General features: G+C 35.1%; 2 protein-coding genes across 3 annotated transcripts in view; one reads left to right on the top strand and one right to left on the bottom strand.

Moving 5' to 3' along the window:
- The window catches only part of LOC127881993 (uncharacterized), a 68,600-nt gene extending 57,797 nt beyond the window's left edge, over window positions 1–10,803 (bottom strand). For both annotated transcript variants that reach the window (XR_008050370.1, XM_052430327.1), the window contains exon 1: window positions 10,689–10,803. The gene's annotated coding sequence lies outside the window, so the exon portion shown is untranslated. The remainder of the gene's footprint in view (window positions 1–10,688) is intronic.
- LOC127881997 (polyamine-transporting ATPase 13A3-like) overlaps window positions 1–18,957 on the top strand; it is a 563,467-nt gene that overhangs the window by 495,679 nt on the left and 48,831 nt on the right. The window lies entirely within an intron of this gene.

Below are 18,957 nucleotides of genomic sequence, written 5' to 3'. Positions count from 1 at the left end.
TGGCGAGTCATCGTTGTCACTGCGATCACGGCGAATTGCGGCGAATCGCAGCGAATCACCACAACATTGAGGGGATTTAGCCAGAAGATTATCTTGCTCTCGCGCGACGTCGGAGTGACGAGTCACGTGAAATCGCGGTGATTTTCCACCCAAAAAGCAAAATGCCCGCCTTGACTTTGCAAATTAGGCAAAAATCACGGGTCGCGTAGTGTATATGGGGCTTAACGCAAGTGCGTAAAACTGTTATCAATTTGATATATTGTTATCAGAAAATAAACTGCACAATTCCTTACATAAATTAAAAATAAGCGTTTCTAAAATAATACAATAACGATTTTAAATTGTGTTAATTGAAATTAATTAAAACTATGTTAATTAGAATTAATTAAAATTATTCGGGTGGTGTCGGCTGACTGCCTAAGACCCGTATTCTCCACCAGGTTGTCATACGTTATTTTTCTATATTTTTGTGCGCAATTAGATGTTCCATTTTATTCAATTATAATTTCATCTTGTTGTGTATCTCGGGATCTTAATTAAATTAATAATTAATTGTTCTATCCGCTCTTCGAAAACAACTTCTGTCAATACTATAAAAGTGTTTCCAATGATATTAAATCAGAAAATTAAAGTTCAGCACATGTGTATCTACAACCTTCAAATGCGTACATTTCTTCTTTTATTCATTAACTAATCTCTTAAATTACTCCCATTTTCATTTAAAAATCTCTTCTTTTTTTATTCATTAAAGAGTCTATTTATCTATATTTTACCTTACACTCAGACAGATTTTATATTTTCTTAACTTTCGGACTTTTTTTTCAAAATTACGGGCCATGGACAAGATCAAGCGCCTCCACGTGGTGTGGCCTGGATGTAGTCTGAAATAAGTGCAATTATTCATTTAAACAATACAGTGATTTTTATTTTATTTTTTATGTTACAACCTGTGGCATTTGGATTGGGAAAATAAGCGCGATAAACCATTAAATTGGGAAAAATAGCGCGATAAACCATGAAATTGGGAAACATTATAAATATGATTATAAGAACAGAATAAAAATTGCTAAGTTCATGTTTAACAGCATTTTTATATTATAAAGGTTGCTGTCATGTCCTCTTACAACGTTTAGTTAATATCCTTCCACATGCATATTAAATTTGCAATAATCTCAGTGATTTTTTTTGCCCAAAATTACCGCCGAATTCCGGCTGCTTCCCAATCGCGAAATTCCACGTTTTTTCCCAAAAATCTGACCAAAATTTCCCAAAAAAATTCCAAATTCCCCCCCCCCCCCTTTTTAAAGAAAGAAGTGTCTTATGATTTCTTAACTCTAGATTTCAACTTAATTTTTTTAAACATCTTACAAACTATATACCTTTAATTTAGTCCTTTTTGTCGATAAATAATTCCCAAATTTGCCACGTTTATTGATTAAAAAAAATTCCCAATTTCACCAGACTCCTTTTCTCAAAATGGCTAGAAAACCCCCTGAACATGCACTTAAAAACAATATTAATTCTGTTACTTATACTCATATTTATACATGTAATTCTTAATTTTTCCCAATTTCATGGTTTATCGCGCTATTTTCCCAATTTCACGGTTTATCGCGCTAATTTTCCCAATTTAAATGGCACAGGCTGTAACAAATAAAAGCAAAAAAAATCACTGAATCTATAGATTCTTCAATATACATGTACCATTATGATTTAATCATAATCTCTTTAAGAGTATGAATTTGATTCAAGATGTTTTTTCAAGTAAAATATGATATGGTGACAACATTAACAAATTTTAACAAACACGCTTTTGTGTTCTTGCAGTGTTAATGTTGTATTAAATGGAGCTAAAATAATACATTTCATTTGTTTACCTTTTAATATCTTGCACAATTGACATCCTCAGTTCAATGCTATTTCACCAAACTATACAGCGTGACAAACATAATAAAGCAGAATATGCATATGAATCTGAATATACACAGATCCACTAACATATATATCAAATCATGTTTGTCTCTTTCCATTTTCGAACGGTTCTCGTCTTTAATGCTTTAACTTTGTGAACTCCAATTTCCCAACACAGATTTCCGTGACGCACATTCACTGTGAACATTTCTAATATATATTTGTTGTTGTTCATCCCGAACATAGTATTTTGCGTTAATTGACACACACATTAAATTATCTCCTAATAACCATGTGATATCCCCTGTTAATTTCAGTGTTATTTATCATTTTCGCTGCTCATCGCAAACTTCTCGTCTGCTTGCCGCCATCTTGGACGTGTGTAAAAACAGGCTTTAACAATCGGGATACATCGACTATCGTCAGGTATCCTCTGCAATATAGTCGGTATCCTCCGCAATATAGAGAGAGATGTGTGGATAGCAACGTAAAATCGTATTCGGCTACATTTGCAGGGCTTTTCATCCTTATATAACAGAGGCCGATATTCGGCTCCTTCCCAATTCTAAAAAGCCTTATTTTTTCCCAACTCTGGCTGAAAGACTTCCAAAAAAAAACGATTGAAATTCCCCTGAAAATCAAAAAAATAAACACAGCGGATAGTGTTTTGTAGCCAAGTTACTATTCGGTATAGTTTTACTGGTCTTGTAGATGATTGTAATTTCATTGAAAGCTTCCACGAGTGATAAACAAAGATGAAGGTTTATTTTGCGTAATTGTTGTCTGGTATCGATTTTTTCGCTACCAGTTCAGTTCAGTTATTTCCCCACTACCGCTAAGCCGAATTTTAATTGTATTTGTGTACCAGTCTAGAACAGAATATTGCGTAGTACGGGTTTTATTGTCGGTTTTTGCACGAGGGCCGCAAGGGAGGTCACCAGTGTCATCGCTGAATTTTCAGTTTGAAAATGTCACATAATGGTAAATATTACATAAAATCAGTTAAGAAACAAAAGCTCCTGGACTCTGAAGAAGATCAAAAAACTTTATTCGACTGCGGATTAAAAAAAAACAAGTTTACTGTTCAAAAACTGCTGTTACCTGTTGAAAAGTTTATCTGTTTGAAAATATAGCTGGCCAATCTTTGAAAAGAACATTTCCAGGTCATTAATTCATAACAAAAATAAAGTTCAAACTATTATTGTGACTGTTTAAAATTGATTAAATGATTTACCTGTGATGAAATGCTTTAAAAGTTTTTTTCCCAAAATGGCCATTTATCGCGCTTAAATTTCCCAATTTGCAAGGCTAGGGCTTCTTCCCAATTTCCAGATGAAAAGCCCTGATTTGCGAACATTCGTAAGTCCAGGGCCCTCACGCTATTTTGGGGGAAGGGGTCCGCAGCCCTTAGGAGGGGGAATTTTCGCGGCGTTTCCCTTTTTGGGGGATTTTTTTACTTACTCTCTCATTATTTCATGTTTACATGTTTGCACTATATTTATTGCATATTTCATAATTTAGTATGTTTGAAAAGATTAAATTGAAATAGATTTGAGATATAATAATCATGAGACACATCTTTCTATTAAAAAAAAATAAAAAAAAATTTATTTTTTTTTTAGGGGGAATTTTTCACACCAAAAGGGGAAAAAAGTATACTTTTCAGGTGGGGGACTGCCGCCGAAGATTTGATAGATTGAGGGCCCTGAAGTCAGTTGTCATTCGGCGAAGACTCGACAAGCTCGATAGGCACTCGTTCTACGAAATTAACGCTAAATGACATTGCAATCTTATTGGCTTAATTGGAAAAAATTTGTCTTTGGGGAAATATTGGTCAGATTTTTGGGAAAAAACATCATTTTTTGCAATTGGGAAGCAGCCGAATATCGGCGGTAATTTTGGGCAAAAAAAATCACTGCAATATACTTGTAATAATTATTATGTTGCACCTCATATGGTCACTATGTCACAATATAACTGAACCCCGGGGAACTGAAAGCTTTCCCATCCGTGAGACGACTACCCTTTCACTACAGTAGCAGTAATAGATTACACAGGTGGAAGTAACGTACAATGTACCCAGGATAGTATTTTTCATATATATATTTTTTAGGAGCCCAATGTATTCAAATAAATATATAACATCATGTTTAATTCCTTTGAAACAACGAAGCGTGTCAAATAATGCATGCATATGCAACCACTTACCCCTAAAAACTTATTCCAAAATGTTATATTTTCTTTGCAACAACTGTTATAACTCTAAATTTGATTTACTTGAAAACGAAAGTAGCCATCGCTCTTGAACCCGGCTTAGCAGTGAATTACACTGACAGAGCCAGGCACATAAATATCCAATCAACAACAACAACAATGTTTAAATAAATGTAAATAAATGAAAAATACTTATAATTCTGATTGTATTGGAATAAGTTTTTAGGGGTAAGTGGTTGCATGTGCATGCATTATTTGACACGCCTCGTTGTTTTAAAGGAATAGGACGCGAGCTATCGATTAAGGGGCAAAAACTCAAAAATATTGTTTGAAAGTCTGTAGAAGATTTATTCGGGTTGACAAACGGACTCAAAATATTGCTCGGTTTTTGACCGACTGTGAGTTAACGGCTGGACAGATTTTTTTAAAGTGAACATTTTTTGAAAGGTTGTCCAATTGCTTATAGGAAGATCAATGGATGCTTTTGATTAAAGCTACTTTTGACATTTTTGCGGCCCGCGAAGACAGGTCTATGATAAATTCTAGTTAATGACCTTGTTATGATTCCAATATCAGAGGGTGGGGATTTTTTTCACGGCTCTTTGTCAATTTTTTTCTCATTAAACATGATTTTATGTATTTATTTGAATATATTGGGCTCTTCAAAAAATAAATAACAAAAAAATACTATCCAGGGTACGTTACTTCCACCTGTGATAGATTATACTATATACCATAACCGGTGTTCAACAGTTAATATCGCTGACCTGAACAATGTAAACAAACGAGTCTGGCCGAGCGGATTAAGTGCATTTGATTTAAATAAAGGTACATACTTTGTTGTTATTGTTACATAAGTGTGGAACAATTTAACTATAAAAAAGTGCACACAATATGTGAAAACGGGAGGTCCGTCAGGGTTTTTTTTTGCCCGATTTTATAGCCGAAATTCGGCTATGTTCCCGATCCCAAAAAGTATACTTTTTTCCCAAAATTTGGCAAAAAATTCCCAATTTCAAAAAAAAAAAAAAAAAAAATTTTTTTTTTTTTTTTTTTTTTTTTTTTTTAGAAAGAAGTCTTATGTGTATTTTATCTCAATTGTAATTCAATTACATCTAACAAAGTATTATATGATTTTTTTCTTTTAATTTGAATGATTGTAAAGAGTTATATCAAATTTAGTATTTCCCTAATCAGTGGACTTTTCGTGTGGAAAAAAAGGCTAATGAATTTATTTTCCCAATTTCATGAAAATGCCGATAAAATTCCCAATTCCAAAGCCATGGGCTATCTTCCCAAAAAGTGGAAAAAAAACCTGTCCGTACCTGTAGCAAAAGCCCAGTGGTTTAGCTAGAGGAACGGATCCGTACCTTAAGAACCAGATTCTAGAGGTACTCTAGCCACTTCCAAAAATCAATTATTTCTTGCTTTAATGGTACCATTTGGATGAGTGTGTGGTTTAGATAGGTAAATTTTAATAAGTTCTTGCGGTTTCAGTGTTCCTTAACCCTTGCATTGTTGATAACATTTTGCACCTATGGACAAGAGAGAGCGCATTGCAACTCTAAGCAAAGACCTATAGATAACACAGATTGGAATCTCTCGTCTCCGCTATAGCGATATGCGATAATATCTATCGGCGGACGCGGGTCACGTGACATTGAGTTGGAGATGCCGGTGTACCTGTAGATTATTCCCTGTTCCAGCTGCTGTCGGCCATTTTCTTATAAAGCAAACAATTATTCTTCGTAATTAGTCGTTAATATTTGATGTCGTAGGGTATTCTGATCATGATCTGGTTAGTTTATATTATTTTGATATTGTTATTAACAATATTAATGTGTTAATTAGTGTTTTTAGCGCTCGGTTGTCAGTTTGCAGAGCAATAATTAAATGCCTGAAAGCGCAACGTTACGAACTTTACGTAGTGAGCAAAGTCGGTCTCCGAAAAAAGACATATTGAATATTTTTTGTGTGATTAGAAATAAGTATTTATTTTCTGTCTTGATAATTCTTTAGGTTTTGGTAGTTATTATTCTAATTAGTTATTAATTTATCGGAATTTGAAAGAGAACACTGGATTCGTTCATTTTCGATAATTTTTGAAAAATTGAAAGGCCCGAAGCATTTTTCTATAAACTTCTTCATTAAGCATCACATATTGATAACGTAAGATTTTTATGCTAGGTGAGATGTTAATCTATGTATGATTTATAAAAAGTAGACGAAAATGAGGTATTTTAAAGGATTTTGCCTTTGTACAATTTGTACTAGTTATACTGTTATTTCATTCAATCAAGTGGTTTGTATTTTGTTGAAACACTTTTCTATTTTATTTCTCATCCCATATATTTGAAGTAAGATTTTTATGCTAGGCAATATGTTAATCTAAGTATAGATTTAAACAAACTACAAGAAAATATTCAATTTAAAGGATTTGGCCTTATACAATGTTGGTACAATTTTAAGCTCTTTTCTTCTGTTGCTGTCAAACGTGTTTTTGTTCTTATTGATAAACTTTTTCATTTTTCATCCCAAATCGATTAAGTCAGATTGTTATGCTTGGTGATATGTAATTCTAGGTATGATTAATAAAAAGTAGACGAAAATAAGTCATTTTAATGGATTTTGCCTTTGTACATTTTGTACAATTTTATACTGTTATTTCATTCAATAATGTTTCACACCTGTCGCCAAAGTGGTTTGTTTCTTTGTGAAAACTTTTCCATTTCTCATCCCATATCGTTGAAGTAAGATTTTTATGCTAGGCAATATGTTAATCTAAGTATAGATTTAAACAAACTAGTAGAAAATATTCAATTTAAAGGATTTGGCCTTATACAATGTTGGTACAATTTTAAGCTCTTTTCTTCTGTTGTACAAGATAGCTGTCAAACGTGTTTTTGTTCTTTTTGATAAACTTTTTCATTTTTCATCCCAAATAGATTAAGTCAGATTTTTATGCTTGGTGATATGTTAATCTTGGTATGAATTAATTAAACTGGAGGATAATGTTCATTTTAAAGGATTTTGGCCTTGTACAAAGATGGTACAATTTTAAGCTCTTTTACCCTATTATACACACATGTTGTCAAACGTGCTTTGGTTCATTGTGAAAAACTTTGTCATTACATGTATTCACCTCAAATCGAAGAAATAAGATTTTTATTCTGGGTAATATCATTATGTTTATCTTGGTATGAATAAAAGAACTAGATGAAAGTACAATGTATGGGTTTAAATTCTCATTTAATATCTTATTTTATTAGTATTACCAGTTTTCCTGTCAATGTTACACATGCAAGTTAATATACAAACATATTTTAACAGATAGCTGTGAGCTTACTATTAAAACACAAACAAAAGCTGTGAGATGACTATAAAAACCACAAATTGTCATTGTTAAAAGCGTAAGCAATAGCAGAGCACACGTTTTTAGTTTCAATATTCCCATACTGATAGTCCTGATGTTAAACTTCTGGTACAGACCTATAGTCCCAGTTTATTTCAAATTACCGGTATTCAGTGACTTTAAAGCATCTCTCAGGCTGGCGGATGTTTTCTTTTCATTTTTTGCACTTTTCTCAGTTTTCTTATTTATTTGTTTTGTAATTGCAAAACCTCTTACAGTAAGAAATATATATAGTCTTGTATTCTCGTGAACAAATTGGACACACATATATATCTTTCTTATCAACACTAACACTATGTTTATCAGTACAAACAGAGTCATTGTCAGTATAGTCCCCTTCAAAAAGCTCATCAAGGTCTAAATCACTATCACTCCAAGCGAAAAAATCAGGGTCTCTGTTACGCGACATGATTGCACAAATGATACAGAATTTAAAAATGTAAAATCCAAAATATGTACTAGTATGTCCAACTTATAAGATACACAATCGAGAATAGCCTTTTTTTAAACAGTTTTATACAGCATTTCATTGTGTTTATAACGTACTATTATAAACAAGTATATTAAAATCTAACACATTCACAACAAAGACTTACCTTAATTGGACATCACAATGACATATAATGAATGAATTCGCCGGCCGCGGCCACTGATCACACAATTAAAATCAATCAACAACGCAAACTGATAATTGAAGTAAGAAACCCTTCTTTTAATTAATTCTCAAGAGTAAAGAAAAAACACACAAAGCATCTTCAGTTCGCTAATTGATCCGACGATTAACACGCGCGTGAAATGTTTTTGTTTTTTTCTTTTCGCGAAATCCTAGCCCACGATACTGAAAGCTTAATTTAATTACCAAAAGAAAAAAACTGGATTACAAACAAAACTTTAATAACCTATAACTCATGAATAAGATCTAAATAAAACGAGAATTAAACAATTGAAAACTAGAAATGGCGCGGCAGAGGCCGACGCGTATCCCCACGCCGAATGTTTGACCTAGGTGTGCCCCAGGGTTGGTAATGGGGCCATGCATAGCTGAGATTGACCATATTGTCATAAGAGAAGTTCAGTATCAATTTGAAGTGAATCGGTGTAGAAAAGAAGAAATTATAGTAAAAGGCAATTTTGGGTGGGTGTGGTCTATGTGAGCGGGGCCCCAGGGTTGGTAATGGGGCCATGCATAGTTGAGATTGACCGTATTGTCATAAGAGAGGTTCAGTATCAATTTGAAGTGAATCGGTGTAGAAATGAAGAAATTATAGTAAAAGGCAATTTTGGGTGGGTGTGGTCTATGTGGGCGGGGTGCCCCAGGGTTGGTAATGGGGCCATGCATAGTTGAGATTGACTGTATTATCATAAGAGAAGTTCAATATCAATTTGAAGTGAATCGGTGTAGAAATGAAGAAATTATAATAAAGGCAATTTTGGGTGGGTGTGGTCTATGTGGGCGGGGCCCCAGGGTTGGTTATGGGACCATGCATAGTTGAGATTGACCCTAATGTCATAAGAGAAGTTCAGTATCAATTTGAAGTAAATCCGTGTAGAAATGAAAAAATTATAGTAAATGGTATTTTTTGGTGGGTGTGGCCTATGTGGGCGGGCGCCCCAGGGTTGGGATTGGGGCCATGCATAGTTGAGATTGACCCTAATGTCATAACAAAAGTTCAGTATCAATTTGAAGTGAATCCGTGTAGAAATGAAAAAATTATAGTAAATGGAAATTTTTGGTGGGTGTGGCCTATGTGGGCGGGCGCCCCAGGGTTGGGAATGGGGCCATGCATGGTTGAGATTGACCGTATTGTCATAAGAGAGGTCCAGTATCAATTTGAAGTGAATCGGTGTAGAAATAAAGAAGTAAATGTAAAATAACCTAAAAAAATGAGTGATAATTTCTGACGCGGCCCCACCCCAACCGCTATAACTTTTGACCCAGGGGTCAGATCAAAATTCCAAATAGTGCAGGGTCGCACATATGCTCATAGCTACCATGTGTGTAAGTTTCAAGGTTCTAGTGCTTTTAGTGTAGGAGGAGATAGTGGCCAGGACGGACAGACAGACAGACGGACGGACGTGGGAGATAACCACAATATCCCCACCTTTTTTTCAAAAAGCGTGGGGATAAAAATCTACACAATCAATATTGAAATAAGTCGAACTAAAACCGTTTTTGGATCGAAAGATCATAGCATTTATTATACTGTAATGTTGTTTTAATCAGAGACCTAGATCTATGTGTCCACATATATCTATCCGTTTTGAAATAATAATATTTTATAAGGTTTTAACTGTCTGAAATACCAAATTATACAAGAATATTTTATCAGCAAAAGCTTTTCAAATAAACTATTCAACAGCATTCTCGCCGCGATTTGGAAGTTCTTAGCGCAATGATCGCGGCATTATGAATTCTTATTGTAGGTAAATAAAATCGAGATTTTATAAAAACATAATTACTCATGTTTCTATGAAACTTAATTTTATGAAAATCGGATCAGTATTGACCAAGTTACAGCCGCCTTTCTACAGCGCCGTAACATTTTCGCATAACTTTTCTCAATAATCGTAGCCGTTGCTACTGACGCGTCGCTATCTTATCGCAATCGTGATACACCGGCTATCTCCAGACTACTCCGATTGATTCATGGAATAAATCGTCTGCTGATCCCAAGTGTTCTTATCAGTTTCTCGACCACCTGACCCCGCCGAGAGATAGCCCGATAAGGCGCGAAGTTTCCAATCTGTGTTATCTATAGGTCTTTGCTCTAAGCAGCCCATTGGGCTATAAAGCTTAGAGTTGAATTATTGCAACTAATGTGAAATGAACAATAAACGCCGTTTCTCTTTTTTAAAGATATTTTTGTTACATTTGCAAATACCTAGTATTTAAGCGCCCGTAACACGAAACATCAGTGTAATATAGATATCGTCTGACACGTTCATCGTTAGCATATGCTAAACAAATGGCATACAAAAGACGATTTTCAGAAAATCTTCTTTCGGTTTCAAATAATTTCTTTTTGACGATTGTTACGTCCGCACTAAGTTTGCTCGAAATGTGCAAACCAATTATATGTACAAACACTGTATTTGAAAACATAAAATCTTACTGAATCATATTGCTAAAATAAGTGGCGACTACACAAACCTGTGCAATTTTCAATTTCCATCATCCTTAACTGACCATTTTCTAAAAAAAACAACGTTATCTGTGTAATGTGCGGTTTTAAAAGAACAGTGTAAAATGAGGGTCGACGCGGCCGACTTTTAAAACGATATTGAATGAATGAATGAATGTCAGATAAACGGTTTTATAAACAAAACGAAAACGTAAACGGTAATAAAATGTATACATAAACATATCTATTTAAAATAACTAATCATATCTAACTCCGCCCACTTTATCACGTGCCCTATGGTTGTAAAGCTGCGTACACCAAAGTGACATACTGAGTAGGGCAAAGATCTATAATTCACATGTTTACTGTATGTATCGATCTTTGTTTAGAGCAGAGCTCAATATCAAATTCATGCCGTCAAGACAAGCACGTGATTATAATTAATAATAATATGTGAATGTTAGTAGTTAATTGCTTACAAATAACTTTCTTTTCTCAATTACAAAAAACGGACAATTGCAAATTTACAAACAGATCATTCTCCCAAATCTGGAAAGATTTCTCCTAGCGTTAAAGCGGAACCGCAGCAAAGGTCACAAAGATATTATTATTTCATATTATGGCTGCTTCAGCTTAAAAAGTATATGCCTTTTTTAAATTTCACAGTTTCAATACCATCCACTTGCAAGCCTTATAAGTAAGAATGTATAAGCGGTTATTTCGAATTTATGTTCGCTCTAGAATTCGACCTCATATATATACCTCATACGAAGAACATTTTCTTAGCAGGAACTGTTTGTCATGTAATATGCGATCGTTGTTATATTTAACTTAAGTAACTATATTGCATTTGTAAAAAATATGTTGATTTAAAATAATTATACACACATTCTATGTGTTTGATAAAGGACACATTGTGCGAATTATTGTTCAAGTGGTACGCTCTAAAAAGGTGTTACGATTTAAACGCGTTCGCGTCTGACATCACAAAAGGATCTCGATTTCAGCTCAAAACTATTGGCCTTTAAAGGTCACATAACCCCAAACCGGAACTCCTGTTTTTAGGGTTACATGCAGTCAGTTTGATACTTAGCACACATTGTTGAGTGCATGCTGCCTAGGATTTGTAAAATACATTGCAAATGGTTGGTTTTGGTATCAACATGAAGGTATATTTGTAAGCAATAAGAAAATAAGCCATTTTTGTGCTCTACTTTTTGTGTTGATGGTTCCCGGCTTTGAAAGTAGGTCATACTATTTGAGCCCAAAATGGTTGTCTGCACAGCTGTCAAAACCGGTTTGCCTTTTCTAAGGTAATTATTTTGAGTTTGCGCGTATAGAATTTAATGACATGCATTTTTTTCAAAAGATTATGCATTAATCTTTCCAATGATGTATGATGATATAGTGGGTATGCGCTTGATCATGGTAAAAATTGATATCGAACTTCAACTATTTTATATGTAATATAGAAGGAAATTAATTGCGCATGCGTAACCTTGAATGATTATCTGGTGTAAAATAAAGCATGCCAACAACGGTGTGTAGAAATACCGAAATCCCCGTAATTACCGAAATCCCCCGAAATCCCCAATAATATTTATTATTTATCAAAACACTGCGGATATTAAGATAGAATATTGCAAAATACAATCAATTCACCTGAGGAAAAATTGTTTTTATCCATGTTTGGTAGTGAAAAAGTAAAATATATACATAATTATTGGGATTCCTAATTGTTGGCGACTAGCAGTATATATAGATAGATAGATTCCGAGTATGAATCCATAGTGCATGTTTTCACAAGCACGATCAGGAACAGAAATCCCCGCTGTAAAGCTCTTCAAGTGTCAGAAAATCATCTGGGTGGCTTTTTGATATTAGAAAGAAGAGGTACAGACAAAAACTTAACAACAATATCCCACTTCTTTTGAAAAATATTGAATTGTAGCGGGGATTTCGGTAATTCTACATTCGCCCACCGAGTATCGAAATCCCCCATATTTACATCTGAAAGTGTCAAAAATATCATTTGTATTCTTGGAACAATTATGTTGACAATTTCGCAATTTTTAAAATCACAGCTGCTCTAATAAATCAAAGTCTTTTTGAAATGTAAACATCTGACGGATCTAAAGGCTTCAACAAGACTCATTGCTTCATGGGAGTTTCTATTTGTAATCCCTTACGGCCTTCATTTCTTTAATATTGTTATATTTTATTTTGTTTAGGACTAAATTTTTATTTTTCACGAACACAATTTATAAGTATATTCACGTATTATATTTTAAGATAACTTTCATAGTTCCGTACAAAGACATAACCTTCAAATAATGTGCCTTAATAAATCGTCAGAAATCGTAAAATTGTTTCCAGTTATGATGCTTACACTACTGATCATGTTTATTAAGTACTTTTAAATGGCCCGTTTTAAATCTAACGGCGCTACACGAGGTAACATTTCGTCTAGAAGTATATAAGGGAAAATGATATTTTTGCCAATATTGAATTATGATTATAATATTTTACCGACAAAACTGCCGTTTATTTGACAGTATTTTTTTTATTGGACTATGCACTGGGAAGTAATTTTAATAACATTATTTTTTTCACAAAATGGTTTTGCAATCAATATAAAATTGAAGTAGTCGTTGGTGGAGCGGTAACATTGGTAATTGTAGAGAAACACTTATATTATCACATGAAATGAATAAATTGAATTGCGATACAAGTTGTTTTGTGACAAGAAATACCATTGACATGTCATTGTACGAGATGATTAGATACTATTTAAAGTTATTAAAACTTACATTTCCTTCATGTACATAATATTGTATTTTCTTCTAGTCTCACATCCGTTGTCCCTCTAGTTATTCTATTTATAAGAATTGAAGCCGTTATAATTGCCGAACTCAAAATTTGATTGATTATAATGAAATGGTGAGTTATATGGTGTTTTAAAAGAAACTATTAAATCATGCCCCCTTCACAGAAGCATAGGTAAATTGCATGGTAACAGTCCGTCGATCTGTCGGTCAGTAAACCACTTTGTTTAATCTCGATGTTAAGAAAACGCTTTGGTCCATGGTGCTTATAACAATGGCTCGGGAACCGGAAGTACCACTTTTGCAATACGTTTTTTGTTGGTTGCATTATGACGTTTTTATCGGTTTTAGCTATGTTCACGAAATACGAGGTTAAACCTTCGAGATACGATTGTAGAATGATGGAATCACCGTGTTTTTGAGCCTTTTTGAGTTAAGGAGATTGAGTTCCGCGTCTGCGTGAGGACCATGGAGTGTGTCCCAGCCCTGATGCCCAATTAATTTACTGTACTCAAGAAATTTTTGGTCGAAATTAAAATCAAATTTGCTATTTCCAGCTTATTTTTTAATGGAAGATTTCAATATAAGTGTATTCTTAAGCTGTTTGAATAAGCCGGAGTATCCGAAGGAAACCCACACCAGTCCGATATGTATACATTTACAACAAACCAAACTTACATGCTGTGGGACACGGGTATTGACAAGCGCGTGTACCAACCAATGCGTTAACCGGACAACCTAATCGATGGAATCGCCGAAAATCAACCTGCTTATGTATCAATTATTGTCGGTTCGGGGAAAATTGTGTTTGGTCCGTATTGATAACGTGTTTATCCGTGTCAGGGAGGTACGTATATATGACGTGTTGGTCCGTGCTAATCCGGGACTATCCGTATCTCTGTCGTGTTGGTCCGGGACAGTTGTGTGGGTACCGTGATGATTGACTGTCTGTTGCTGCTGAGACTGGTCGTGTTTGTACGGATTTGTCCGTGTGGATATCGTGTTGTCAGGGGCTGATGGTCTTTGCAAGACCGTCGACACTTAAAATTCCAAAAGGTCCACGCAAATGTCCCGGATCTTTATCCAGGGGCTGGGGCTTTAGGTCAATATCATCATTCCATTAAAAAATAATCAATTTAATACAGATGTTGATGTGTATCAATGAAATGTTAGGAATAGTTGGATAGATTATGAATAACTTCAAATTTAACAGTAACCTCAAAAACAACTAGCATGTCTTGTAAGATTATATAAATAATAAATAATATATTAAATTATAAAATATTTTGATAAAACTCTACATTTAATTTACGAGAAATTTTAATCGAATACTCACGTTAAGTACATACAATGGCCATGACGCAATTATTGCCTTCGTAAAACAATGCGACAACGTCATGCCCAAAAAGATGTTTATTTTCACTCAAATCGTTATTTTCTGTTATGTTGGATCCTGTGATATACATAAGATATATTTTCTTCTTTTTTATTTTCAGGCATGGCTTAAAACGTTCATTATTAGCTCACCTGAGCGATAGCTCGGGGTGAGCTATTGTGATCACTCACCGTCCGGCGTCCGTCCGTCCGTCTGTCTGTCTGTCTGTCTGTCTGTAAACAATTTGTAAACATCTTCTTCTACTAAACCATTGAGCCAATTTCAACTAAATTTCATGTGGAGCATCCCTAGGTCATGGGACAAAAGAATTGTTAAAAAAAATTTGATCACATAACCAAGATGGCCGCCATGACCATATATGGTAAAAACCTAAAAAAATCTTCTTGTCAGAAACCGCTCATCAGATTTTCAAAAAATTTCACAGGGATGACCTTTGAAGGCTCCCATGAAAAAGTTGTTCAAAGAAATTTGATTCGTCAAAAAACATGGCCGCAGGAGCTCGTTGAACTTTGCATGTTTATTCGTTTTTGCCTATTTTGTGAAAACTTTCAAAAATCTTCCACATTTTTTGTCCGATCCTTTCCAAATTTGCACAGTGTCTTTATATCAATGAGGACACGAAACCTACAAAAAATGAGCATTATTGGTCCATGAAGTACATAATTACCTCCCCTTGAATTGAGAAAATGGTGTTTATGCAATAAAGTCCAAATTTTTCATCCAATTCTTTCCAAACTTGTAAGGATTTAGCATGGTTCAAACAAGGGAAACAACTACGGTTTATGCATGTTCTTTTTATTACAGATTTGCCTCCCTTTAATTCATTCAAAATCTCATTTTACAGCGAGGATTCCAAATCTGACCTGTAAATGAGCCCCATATTTACTGCCAGTGCTAGGTTACCTTTCCCATTTGATCATTCTTACAGTGATTGGTCTTGTAATGCTGCTACTGCTTTCTGCTACTGCTACTTCATACTACTACTTACTACTACTACTACTACTACTACACTACTGACTACGACTACGACTACGACTAAGACTGACGACACGACTACTACGACACGACTAGACTACGACTACCACGACTACTACAACGACGACGACGACTACGAAGACGACGACGACGACGACGACGACTACGACGACGACGACGAGCACGACGACGACGACAGGACGACTACGACGACGACGACGACGACGACCGACGACGACGACGACGACGACACGACGGAACGACGACTACGAGACACGACACGACGAACGACGACGAGACACCACACCACAACACCACCACCACCACCACCACCACAACCACCACCACCACCACCACCACCACCACCACCACCACCACCACCACCACCACCACCACCACCACTATTACTACTTCTACTACTACTGCCACTACTACTACTACTTTTACCACTACTACTACTACTACTACTACTACCACTACGACTACTAATACTACTACTACTACTACTACTAATACTACTACTTCTACTACTACTACTACTACTACTACTACTTCTACTACTACTACTACTACTACTTCTACTACTACTGCTACTACTACTACTGCTACTACAACTACTATTACTACTACTACTACTACTACTACTACTACTACTACTACTTCTACTACTACTACTACTACTACTACTACTACTACTACTACTACTACTACACCACCACCACCACCACCACCATTCACAGTGACAAAAAACGTATTCACACAATGACTGCTACTACAACTTATAGCCCATATAGGGGGGCATGCATGTTTTACAAACAGCCCTCGTTTCTATGGGATTTTAACCACAACTGTTCATGTTTATCTCCGACACATATTTTTAGGTGACCTGTCATGAAGTGACACGGTGAGCTTATGTGATCGTGTGATGTCCGGCGTCCGTTGTGCGTGCCTGCGTGTGTCCGTGCGTCCGTCCGTCAACAATTTGTTTGTGTAGACAGTAGAGGTCACAGTTTGCATCCAATCTTGATGAAATTTGGTCAAAATGTTTATCTTGATGATATCCGGTTTGGGATTATATTTGGGTCATCTGGGGTCAAAAACAAGGTCACTAGGTCAAATAATAGAACAACCTTCTGTAGACAATAGAGGTCACAGTTTTCATCCAATCTTTATGAAATTTGGTCAGAATGTTTATCTTGATGAAATCTGGGTTGAGATTTTATTTGGGTCATCTGGGGTCAAAAACTAGGTCACTAGGTCAAATAATAGAAAAACCTTGTGTAGACATTTGAGATCACAGTTTTCATCCAACCTTTATGAAATTTGGTCAGAATTCTTGATGAAATCTGGGTGGGATTGTATTTGGGTCATCTGGGGTAAAAATCTAGGTCAAATAAATAGAAAAACCTTGTGTTGACAATAGAGGTCACAGTTTTCATCCAATATTTATGAACTGTGGTCAGAATGTTTATCTTGATGAAATCTGGATTGGGATTGTATTTGGGTCATCTAGAATCAGGAACTAGGTCACTAGGTCAAATCATAGAAAAACATTGTGTAGACAATAGAGGTCATAGTTTTCATCTGATCTTAATGAGTCAGGTGAGCGATTCAGGGCCATCATGGCCCTCTTGTTTTTATTAAATTATCGGATTTGTTCAACCATTTTCATTGGAAGCTCTAATGATTTACATGGTTTTCAGCAATACATAAGCAATAATCTGTTTTGGAGTATAAAATTGTTTAATTATCAGATACATTTTTGTTATAATATTTACCGACCAAAATCTCATGAGGTATGAAAAATAAAGTCAGAATGAACGGAGTGTTGAGTCAGGTTTATATTTCGATCGTTGTCAACACTATTACCGTAAAATACGCTATAATATATATGCGGCCATAAGTTTAACTGCTTGTTTTCAGGTACACACCACAACTGTTTGTTAAGTCTATGCAGATATATGTGGAATACAATTAGAAGAGATTGTTCAAATTAATATCATCAGTTCTTTAACAATTGTGCTATGAAAATACCAACTAAAGAGACAATAAGATTTTGTAGTTTATTTTATTAAGGACACAGTATTTTGGATTTGTAGGAAGGTCGGCAGTTGTAAATATAGTTGTTAAGTGTTTTACTTTTGGCTTTTTTCGTGTTCGTAAAACCACTTATCAACTATTTGATGAGCAAACCGCAAAAACTCTCGTTATGCTGGTGCGGGCTATTCAAAAAGCACCATTGCTACACAGCTGGTTGTCTAGGCCGACAGTATTGTTGAATATCTATCTATGACATCACCTCTACGAATGAGTATCGCTCTCATAACTAAATGTTTCGACTGTCCTTTTTTAAAACTATGGGGATCATTTGTTCACATACCAAGTACCGGTAATGGGAAATTCAGCAATGAGTAGTCATCAGGTTCACAAATGGTTGAGCAGCATATTTGAGTTGAATGTTCATGAGCGGACTCTTTTAGGAAAATAATTGTCATTGATATACATTTTTTGGTTGATGAAAATCGACATTTAGACCGTCTTTATTACTCTAATACCACGTGTTCGTGACTATAGCTTTAATATTACCCTTTCATAGAAACTGACCATATCCGCTGCAGTCGATCTCTTATGATCCTTATTGAAAGAAAATAATGATCGACGAGCTTATTGTTCTTAAAACTTAACTTAATTCATTCAATGCTGTTTTTTTTAAAAACTTATATCTGTTCCTCTTCATTAACATCGTATCAGGGCAAATTAAACAATTTCCTAACGTCGCTTATTTTCAATGGTGTGCGTTTTAAAGTTCGAATTGTCGGTAGATTTTGATTAACAAAAAAACATTGACCGCGCTCTGTGGAAAAGGGGTTTAATAATACATGTGCGTTAAGAGACGTCCCAGATAAGCCTGTGAAGTCCGCACAGCCTAAATTGGATTTTTGCTAAGAAGAGACTTTCTTTAAAGGAAAAATATCATAATATCGGAAATTGTTGTCCCTCATTAGCTTGTGCAGTTTGGAAACATTTCGCACATGTAATAAACCCCCTTTTCACAGAGCGCGGCCCAATTATCTTATGTAGTTGTATTATTTAAATGCACTG

The sequence above is a fragment of the Dreissena polymorpha genome, chromosome 5 (genome assembly GCF_020536995.1).
Source record: "Dreissena polymorpha isolate Duluth1 chromosome 5, UMN_Dpol_1.0, whole genome shotgun sequence".
NCBI lineage: Eukaryota > Metazoa > Mollusca > Bivalvia > Myida > Dreissenidae > Dreissena > Dreissena polymorpha.
Note: the sequence above shows the minus strand (reverse complement) of the source record. Positions and strands in the feature narration are given on the sequence as shown.